Genomic DNA, 11,238 nt, shown 5'->3' with positions numbered 1-11,238 from the left:
CCGGCTTCCTCCCACAGTCCAAAGACATGCAGGATGGGGATAGGTAAATTGGTGACTCTAAATTGCCCGTAGGTGTGAATGTGAGCGTGAATGGTTGTCTGTCTCTACATGTCAGCCCTGCGATAGACTGGCGTCCTGTCCAGGGTGTACCCTGCCTTCGCCCAATGACAGCTGGGATCGGCTCCAGCCCCCCCGCGACCCTGAATACAGGATAAGCGGTAGAAAATGGATGGATAGAAGTCGTTTAAACAGTCCTCGTCTTGAAAAGCACATTGATTAACATTTGCAATGTGTTAGCAGAAAATGAATTTCCTTGATCTTCAATTCTTCTGTCCTATGACTTTCCTTCCAACTCATTTAGAAATAAACAACTAGACAAACATGTGAGCCAAGAATCATTTATGTCCACTTCAACAAGTCATTAAGCCACATTAACACTGAACACATGGAAACACTGCACTTCACTTTTAAATACTGTTGCTTGAAATGAAACTGCCAGATGCCGTCAGGTCGCCATCTCCTCAGACAATTGTGATCCTTAGACAGATATTCCTATCTGTATCCGTAGCCTTGGCCCTTTCAAAAACAAGAGAGTAACAGAACTATTAGTGAAATTATAAGTGAAACAACAATTGCAACAGAAAACATTTGCATTAACTGGCATCCACCTTTTTACTGAGCAACTAAAATAAGATGCTGACATTTCTGTCGTGACATTTTGAGCTTCTTGTAGATTTTGTTACACAACAGAGAAACTCAGAAATCATATAAGTTCAGTACCGAGCCGGAGCCTGTGCATCCTCCTGGCCTCCAATCGCATCTTCTCCGACTCAAATCTACAGTAGAAGATCCTCTCTTCACCTTTGGGAACATGAAGTTAAATTATGCACCTTGTTCTCCTGTGTCGTCGTGTTGAATGCATTCATACATTTATATAGCGGCGGTGCGTTTTCTTACCGGGTCAGTGGACTGCTGGTGATCGTCTGCTTCCAGAGTGGCTGCATCACTGAAGGCTCTGATGAGCAGGAAAGCCTGCAGACACATGAAGACCAGCAGCACACATTTGTCCATGACTGAAGAACTGAAGAGTTTGAGACGTTTGTGAGACACACAGGTCTTTATACACTCACTGCTTAGCAGCTGCTTCCCAGGAAGTTACATCAGGATACGTCACTGTGTTAACATTAACTAGACATCAGCGTCATAATATGACTATGTCTATTTTACAATGACACTACATAAAATATAGGAACTACATCTGAGACAATAGAGTAGACACTGTATTGCACAGAAAATCCACTTGATGAGACTTAGGAAAAGATAGTGATTTGGGTTCAAATAAGTGAGCTCCTTTCATGACTAACATAACTTGGCATTAGTGAAGTACATAAGTTATATGAACAGCGATCTCCCCGGTGAAAGTCCTGTGTTTGTTTGACCCATCCATAAATAACCATTCCATAGCATAAAGATTGGAAATGGGGAAACAGCTAGCCTCCGCCAAAGATTATTTAAAAAAACGGACATCTGAGGGTAACAGTGTAGATGTCATTTTCTTTATTCTGGTGTCTTAACGGGTGGTGAGATAATTTCATCTTGTTATACGAGAATAATACACGGGTACATTTTGTGATTTCATTCAGAGGAAGTGGTAGGCCCTACATCATATTTAAAAGAAAAAACACATATTAAAGAGCTAAAAGTACAAATATTGATTGGCTGACTAATTCAGAGCCTTCTTTAATAATAATTATGGATCTCTTGAACTTCCATTAAAGGTTGAGTAGGAGATTCTATTCAGGAACATTTTGTTAAATTACTTGAAAACCTTGAAACATACCGTTAGCAATGAATACATTAAATCCTCTGACATCAAACGGGCTGAAGTGCACCCACCGTTTTGTGAAAGTTAAATGTGATGTTGTGATTTCAAACTAAAATGGTAGATTAGGTCATTTGGAAAAACCACAGAGACTTTGAACGCATCATCAAACCGAAAAAGTCCCGCCCTCTTCGTTCAGACCTCGGTTCGAAGCCGCTCCCGCAGAAAGCCATACGAGTGCTCGAGATCAGCAGAGTGCTCAATCAGGAAGTAAGCATCGACAAACAGGCAGGCCGTCCAATTATTTTCTCCTATCCAACTTTTTTGATTGGACGGGTTTTTTCAGGCCTGCCTCGGCCACAGATGACATTTTTAAAAACATTTTAATGTCAGAACATTTCATTTATTCATTGCTATCAGTATGCTACGAGGATTTCAAGTAATAATAAAGAAAGGGTTTCTAAATAGAAACACCTACTCAACCTTTAAGTGAAACAACAATTGCATAAACAGACAGCAGCTCCTGTCCTCCAATCGCATCCATTAGATACATGTGATCTGTTTAGAGGTCTGTTCAGCAGCGATGGACAAAAAGGTGCTACTGGCTCTCTTGGGTCTGCAGGCTTTCCTGTTCATCACATCCTTCACTTCCACTGATGCAGCCGCTCTGTTGACGGACGATCATCAACAGCAGTTTATCGATCTGGTAAGGAGATGCACAGCTGGCTGCAGCTAGGTTACATTATTGACTAAAACTAACATTTATTTACTTATTCATTTCGGGCATGTCAATTAAATCGTCATCATCACACTTCATCTTTGTTAAAATGATACAATACACATGGCCGAAAGGGAAAGCGTGAGACGCCAAAGCTTATCCAGTCCCGCCCCCATTAACCACAGGATAAAATCTTCATCATAATCTTTTCTTATCTTTTGCATTTTACATTTTGACATAACATTTTCTTTTACTTATGACATTTTGACATAACATTTTCTTTTACTTATGACATTTTGACATAACATGCTTCAGCATTAAATGAAAGCCTTCTACAAAAACACACATATTGCTCAGTATATAAATATTCTGTATAAATGATGACAGATTGTCAGTTTAATTTAATCTTTGGCCCTTAAACTCTTATTTTCTTAGGTTACAGCTAATGAAGTTACTTTGACTTCCTGTTTAAAAGCTGAATGTTTCTGATCCAACTTGTTACGGCTTGAGGAAGGATTTAGTCTGGACCCAAAAATGCAGAGTTGTAACAGATTTATTCCAAACAAAGTATCAACAGAAATCGCCTTAGCAAGGGAAAAAATGTTCTAAGAAGTTTAAACAACGAAAAGGGTCTTCACAAAACAAAGTAACAACACAAAGTCACCACGAGGGGAAAAACCTACTAGTAATCACTAAACAGGAAAAGAACAACGAACCACCGGATCGTGGAGAGAGGCGAGGAATCTGCTCAGAGACATGTACATGCGAGGAGGACAAAGGATCATCTGGCACAGGGCAGACAGAGCAGTTGGCTTAAGAAGCCGGCCAAACGAGCCGATAGGCAGCAGGTGTGTCTCGTGAACTGCCCTGGAGCACCGGCCCCGCCCCTCTCCACTCACCTGAAAAAAGGAAAAGAAGGTGAGGAACACAAAACAAGACCTGAACCACCACAGTACCCCCCCCCTAATGGACGCCTCCTGGCGTCCTACCAGGCTTACCCGGGTACCTAACATAGAAATCTTGCAGCAGCTGTGGATCGAGGATGAGGGAGCGTGGGAGCCATGAACGCTCCTCGGGGCCGTACCCCTCCCAGTCGACCAGAAACTGAAAGCCGCGACCCCTCCTGCGGACGTCCAAGATTTCCTTCACCGTGTATACTGGATGACCATCGATGATGCGGGGAGCTGGCGGTAGCGGAGCAGGGGGCTGAAGGGGACTGTCTGTGACCGGTTTGAGCAGTGAGACGTGGAAAACCGGGTGGATCTTGAGGGCGGCGGGGAGGCGGAGTCGGACGGCGCTGGGGTTGATGATCTTTTCAATAGGGTAGGGGCCGATGAATCGAGGAGCCAGCTTCCGGGAGTCGGTTTGAAGGGGAAGGTCCCGGGACGACAGCCAGACCTGTTGGCCCACCTGATAGGCCGGAGCTGGGGTCCGATGGCGGTCCGCCAAACGTCGGTTTCGCTCCGCGGTCCTGCTCAGGGCTGTGCGGGCCTCCCTCCAGACCCGGCGGACCCTGTGAAACTGGGCTTGTACTGAGGGAACCGCTGCGTCGGACTCCTGGCTAGGGAACAGGGGAGGCTGATAGCCCGAGGTCACCATAAAGGGTGACATACCAGTGGCCGAGCTGATCAAGGTATTGTGGGCATATTCGACCCAGGGGAGGTGTGTGGCCCAGGAAGCGGGGAGACGAGAAGCGACGCAGCGGAGGGCGGACTCAAGGTCCTGGTTAGCCCGCTCTGTTTGGCCGTTCGTCTGAGGGTGATAGCCGGACGACAGGCTGGCGGTGGCCCCCAGGGCCCGACAGAAAGCCCCCCAGACTCGAGAGGTGAATTGTGGACCTCGGTCTGACACAATGTCCAAGGGGATGCCATGGAGCCTGAACACATGTTGAATGAGCAGGTTAGCGGTCTCCAAGGCGTTGGGCAGTTTCGGGAGGGGAACAAAATGAACCGCCTTGGAGAACCGATCAACAATGGTTAAGATGGTGTCATTACCTTCTGAGGGAGGGAGGCCGGTGACGAAATCCACAGCGATGTGTGACCATGGGCGTGGGGGAACAGGTAGAGGCTGCAGCAAACCAGCTGGAGGACGATGAGAAGCTTTACTGCGCGAACACTCAGGGCAGGAGGCAACGAACGTCCTGACATCAGCTGCCATTGATGGCCACCAGAAGCGTTGCCGGACCAGTGCTAGCGTGCGATATACACCAGGATGACAAGCTACTCGAGAGGTGTGGCCCCAGATGAGTACTGAAGACCTAGCAGCCGGAGGAACGAACAGCTGTCCAGGTGGGCAGCCATCAGGGACCGGCTGATTCTGCTGGGCGTCTTGTACTTCCTGCTCCACCTGCCACTGCAACGCTCCCACCACACGTTGAGAAGGAAGGATCATCTCCTCCTCTGCCTTCCCTTCCTCCACAGTGAATTGACGTGAGAGGGCATCTGGCTTCACGTTCCGGGAACCAGGGCGGTAGGTCATGGTGAAGTTGAACCGCCCCAGAAAAAGCGCCCAGCGTGCTTGACGGGAGTTCAACCTCCGGGCGGTACGCAGGTACGCCAGGTTTTTGTGGTCAGTCCAGATTATGAAGGGATGAACAGCCCCCTCCAGCCAATGCCGCCACTGTTGAAGAGCCAGCACCACCGCTAACAACTCCCGGTTCCCCACATCGTAGTTCCGTTCTGCTGGGGAGAGGCGTCGAGAAAAGAATGCACACGGGTGGAGTTTGTTGTCCGCAGGGAGACGCTGGGAGAGGACGGCCCCGACCCCAGAGTCCGAGGCATCAACCTCGACCACAAACTGCTGCTCGGGATCTGGGTGAACAAGAACAGGCGCTTTAGTAAACATCTCTTTTAAAATAGTGAAAGCGTGATTGGCTGCTGGAGTCCAACAGAAACTAACCTTACTGGAGGTGAGTTGTGTGAGAGGGGAAGCAACCTGGCTGTAATTTCGTATGAAACGACGGTAAAAGTTAGCAAATCCTAAAAATCTTTGGAGATCTTTTCTGGACGCGGGAGTGGGCCATTCCCTGACCGCCTCCACTTTGGAGGGGTCGGCACGGAGCTGGCCTTTCTCCACAATGTACCCCAAGAAGCTCACTGAGGGGACGTGAAACTCACACTTCTCTGCTTTAACAAACAATTTGTTCTCCAGCAGCCGGGTCAGCACATCACGGACATGAAGCACATGGTCTTCCTGAGAACGAGAGAAGATTAAAATATCATCCAGATACACGAAGACAACTCTGTCTAACAAGTCTCTTAACACGTCGTTAACCAGTGATTGGAAAATCGCTGGGGCGTTGGTTAGGCCGAATGGCATAACCAGGTACTCATAATGCCCCAAGTGAGTGTTGAAGGCGGTCTTCCATTCATCACCCTCACGTACCCGTACCAAATGGTAGGCGTTGCGCAGGTCCAGCTTTGTGAAGACTGTGGCATGGTGCAGCGGACTGAAGGCAGAGTCAATGAGAGGCAGGGGGTATTTGTTCTTCACGGTGATGGCATTAAGCCCTGTATAGTCAATACAGGGGCGTAAAGTCTTGTCTTTTTTGGCCACAAAGAAAAACCCCGCCCCCACCGGGGACGATGAGGGCCTTATCAGCCCTGCTGCCAAGGAGTCGTTAACGTATGTCCCCATGGCCTCTCGTTCTGGTTTTGTAAGGTTGTACAAACGTCTAGTGGGGAGTGGGGCACCAGGGAGTAAGTCAATAGCACAGTCATAAGGACGGTGTGGAGGAAGTGTGTTTGCGGAGGTCTTGCTGAAAACTTCTCTTAAATCATGATATACTCTGGGAACATTTGACAAATCTATGACCTCTGTTTGCTGAGCGGGAGCAGGGGACCTGGCTGGAATGGCTGACTGGAGGCAACAGGCGTGACAATGTGAACTCCATTCCCGGATGGAGGCCGTAGGCCAGTCTATATGTGGGTTGTGTTTTTTTAACCATGGTATGCCCAACACCACAGGAGTATGAGGGGAAGAGATGACAAACAGTTCTACAAATTCATGGTGATTGCTGGAGAGGATGAGTTTTAGCGGGTCGGTGCGGTGGGTGACTATCTCCAGTAGCTTACCGTCAATGGCCAGGACCTCTTTAGGGGAGGTAAGTTTATGTAGGGGCAAATTGTTCGTCTTAACAAAGTTAACATCAATGAAATTGTCGTCAGCTCCTGAGTCGACCAGGACTGCGACTGGGAGCGAACGTTGTGGCCCGTGAATCATACCTGCAACCTGTATGCGGGATGAAGTAGGGGAAGAGATTCGGCTCACCAGAGTTCCCCCATCTACTGGCGAGCCTTGTCTTTTGGCAGCTCTGGGCAGCTGGTGAGGAAGTGTCCAGGGTGGCCGCAGTAGAGGCAGAGCTTCCCCATTATGCGTCTCCGTCGTTCTGCCAGCGTGAGATGAGCTCGTCCCAGCTGCATGGGTTCTTCTTCTGGGGTGTGAAGAGTCCCTGGGGCTGCCAAGGTGGCGCTGTTGACTGTCGGTGATGTCTCGAGGAGGCTGGACTGGGAAGCGACGAGGGGCCGTCTTCTCCTTCCCTCTGTTCTCTCTCTATTTCTTTCCCTGATCCGATTATCCAACCGTATGGCCATGTCTATCAACTGGTTCAGGGAGGTGCTATCGTCACGAGTGGCTAACTCGTCTTTCATAACCCCCGATAAACCTTTTAAAAACACTGCTTGTAGAGCTGAGTCCCCCCACCCACTTTCTGCTGCCAAGATGCGAAACTCTACCGCGTACTGGGATACTGAGAGAGAGCCCTGATGTAAGTCCAGAAGCTGGCTTATGGCCTGTTTGCCCTTTACGGGATGATCAAACACCATTTTCATTTCCTCTATGAACGAATGGTAATCAGATGTGATGGCTGAGTTCTGACTGGAGATGGCTAACGACCATGCGGCCGCCTGTCCTATTAGCAAGCTCATGATAAATGCTATTTTGGACTGGTGTGTGGAATAAGTGCCTGGCTGTTGACTAAAAACTAGTGAGCATTGGTGAAGAAATTGTGCACAAGTCCCTAAATCTCCTGCATATCTGGCGGGGGTAGGGATGTAGGGCTCACGGGGCTGCAGCGGGGAACTGACGGGTGCGTCAGCTGCAGGAAGTGGTGGTGATGAGTCCGGGGATGGAGCCAGCCGCTCAAGCAGGAGAGCTAGCTGTCCCCTCATCTGCGCCATGCTTGTCGTCATCTGCTGGAGGTGCTCTGTTGTTTGCCGCAGGACTGACTCCTGCTGGTTAAGCCTGCTCGCTTGGTCGGCAAAGGCATGTTTGAAGCCCTTGATCTCCGCTGGGTCCATGATGGCCAGATGATTCTGTTACGGCTTGAGGAAGGATTTAGTCTGGACCCAAAAATGCAGAGTTGTAACAGATTTATTCCAAACAAAGTATCAACAGAAATCGCCTTAGCAAGGGAAAAAATGTTCTAAGAAGTTTAAACAACGAAAAGGGTCTTCACAAAACAAAGTAACAACACAAAGTCACCACGAGGGGAAAAACCTACTAGTAATCACTAAACAGGAAAAGAACAACGAACCACCGGATCGTGGAGAGAGGCGAGGAATCTGCTCAGAGACATGTACATGCGAGGAGGACAAAGGATCATCTGGCACAGGGCAGACAGAGCAGTTGGCTTAAGAAGCCGGCCAAACGAGCCGATAGGCAGCAGGTGTGTCTCGTGAACTGCCCTGGAGCACCGGCCCCGCCCCTCTCCACTCACCTGAAAAAAGGAAAAGAAGGTGAGGAACACAAAACAAGACCTGAACCACCACACAACTTGGGAAATGGATTCACAAATTTGTCAAACATTTTAATATTATCCAACTGAGAGATTGTACATGATGTTGTGCAAGCACAACAGTTATGTAAGTAAACAGACAAATGTAATTTCGCTATAAACCTGCTGACATATTTTCAGTGATATGATCCGGAAATGTCCAAGGAGGGACAGCAGGGGAAGGAAGCAGATTTATCAATTAAACACACCAGAAGTCCATATTATGGTTAAATTATTGTTGTAGCTAAACAAATCATTTTAAAGTGCGCATGCGTACATGGATGGCTTATCTGGCATCTGCATACGCCCTCTTAAATTGCTTTCCCTTTCTCCCCATCAAAAGTGGTTGGTTGGCCCGTGAGTATGTCGCGAAGATCTAACTTAGGCAACACTTGGAAATCAGGTTCTCAGATCCCCTGAATCACACAGACAGCAGTCGAGGACAGGTACCAAATATACAACTTTATTAACAATTCAATGCATTACAATAAATACATCATCCCGCCTGCCCAGCCACCACCCAACCCAGCTCTCGACCAATGACAAGACAGGTAATACAGTACAGCCAACATCTGTTGTACATCAACTCTCCCCTCTATTCCGGGCCAAGGGTGCTAGAGGAGTAGCCCAGGAAATCAACACTACAAGAAATTAACACACTTCTCCACTACACACACTCATTGAAGAGAGGACATTCCACAGCAGACAATTCCCTTAACCCTCCTGTTATCCTCAAATATTAATCACACATTTCGTCCTCGGGGTCAATTTGACCCCAGGGATATTTGCCCCTAGAAAATGATTTACAGGAAATTGTTGACCAAGTTTTTGTGTCAGGCACATTGTTTATTAGTTGAACACATAAATAACCACCTGATAATAAACCTGGACCCCTCCTCTAGCGCCACCATCAGGCCAAAGTTTTGAATTAGAAATAATTTATCTTGAAAATCTTTCATCCAAATCTTTTCTAATTTGGGGTGCACATTGATGATTCTCACAGAATGAACCATAGTGATTCATAAAATTAGCAGGCCAATGTAGGCTTCCAAGTCTACCACATCGAGGTCTTCCCAAGTGTCCCCATACACACGCTTCCCCTCTAAATTCGTCATCACATGAACAATATTTTGAACTGGTGGTGTTATGAAGAGCTCAAATGATGACTTGATGTCATCAACACGACTGATAGCGTATCTAGTTGGGCCTGGAACCATCTTTATAACATTGGCTGCCCTAAGTCTACCCTTCTGTTCAGGTGGACAAAGGGACCATAATATTTTCCCATTTTTGGTGGGGATCTGTTGAGTGCCAACAGGAGGGTCAACACTCTCATTCTCATCAGATGATGATCTTGCAGATTGAGAGCACACTGAGGAATGATTTGGATAGGGAGCAAGCTTTTATATGTTTGCTCCTCCCTTATTTTGCATGAACTACCAATGTCCTTGCGGAAACACCCACCCTCCACAGCACGAGAAATATCAGTTCTACTTTGGCAGGTCACATACACACACACAGACAAACACACACACACACACACACACACACACACACACACACACACACACACACACACACACACACACACACACACACACATACATGTGATGTATCAACTCAAATATATCAATTCTGCACCTGCAGGTGTGGGAATGTTAGGTCACACACACACACACACACACGCACGCATGCACACACACACACACACACACACTCCATGTAATGTATCAACTCAAAAGTATCTATACTGCACCTGCAGGAGTGGGACTGTTAGGTCAAACAAGGGTCACACACAGGCAGACCAGTTTTACATAGTTAAAAAAGCTTGGGGTCAAATTGACCCCAGAGGAACACCGATGCGTGTATAATATGTCTCCAGCACATTGTAAAAATATCATCATGAAAATTTTATGCTTAATCAATTGTACTTATCAAATTAGGAAAAGTCATAAAATATGAATCAAAAAATTAAAAGTTAGCTATAATATTTTGAACGATAAACATTGAATGGGGTCAAATTGACCCCAAGGATAACAGGAGGGTTAAATTAATCACTGCACACGATTATCAATTTTATAAACCCACACAAGGGGTGGAACTCCCCCTTTTATCACAGGAAACAATACCCAGTGGAACACCCTTATGGCACCCCCTGGCCACTATAGGGGAGAATAGACAGGTACAGACCACGGTGGAATTTAGCAAGAAGTGGCACTGACTACTTAGCATATAAACGCTGTCACGGCGAGGTGCAGGGACAGCGGCCGCTGGCTACACAGCGGAATGGCGAAGTTAAATGTCCGCTCTCGGTCGCTGACCACGACCGAGAGAATCTAAACCAGGGGTGGACTGGCCATCGGGAGTACCGGGACTTTTCCCGGTGGGCCGGTCACTAATGGGCCGATGGACGATTTTTAATTTTATTTTTAATTTTATTTATTTATTTTGTTTATTTATTTTATTTATTTATTTTTTTGCCATGCCTTGCCTTGCTTTGATAACTAGTGTAACTCTCCCGGGCGGCCCGGGGAGAGAGACGTGCACCAGCTCGGCCCACAGTGATCAGCTGCAGACAGAGAGGTGAGAGAGGTGAGAGGTGATGATTGGCCCGGTGGCTTGTCTGTCTACAGAATGGCCCTATGAGAGGCTTTAGAGGCCCAGGAGTCCCACCCACGCATGTTCTAGACCCCCCCTCGTCCAATCACTTTTAATGATGAGGAGTCGATGATGAGAGACGGCGCGAGAGAAAAAAAACAACAACATTACACCACACGAAAAACAAAAATGGAGAAGGAAAGTAAAAAACGCAAAGGCGGTGCAGAAAAATTTAGGGAAAAGAAAAGCTCTAGCAGCACAGGCTGCTAAAAGTTTAACTATCACGCAGATGTTTGCAGCAGGGGCCGGCCTGGCCGGAGCTAGCAG

At 47.3% G+C, this 11,238-nt stretch overlaps 2 long non-coding RNA genes across 3 annotated transcripts in view; both read right to left on the bottom strand.

The window, feature by feature from the left end:
* LOC311012197 overlaps window positions 1–11,238 on the bottom strand; it is a 41,596-nt gene that overhangs the window by 3,778 nt on the left and 26,580 nt on the right. The window lies entirely within an intron of this gene.
* LOC311012196 lies at window positions 385–1,080 on the bottom strand. The gene is made up of 3 exons (XR_014597013.1): window positions 958–1,080; window positions 781–861; window positions 385–576 (listed from the first exon to the last, which is right to left on the bottom strand). It is a non-coding gene; the product is annotated as an uncharacterized lncRNA (long non-coding RNA).

This window comes from Eutrigla gurnardus (assembly GCF_963514095.1).
Source record: "Eutrigla gurnardus genome assembly, chromosome: 4".
Taxonomy (NCBI): domain Eukaryota; kingdom Metazoa; phylum Chordata; class Actinopteri; order Perciformes; family Triglidae; genus Eutrigla; species Eutrigla gurnardus.
This window is presented reverse-complemented; position numbering and strand designations above follow the sequence as displayed.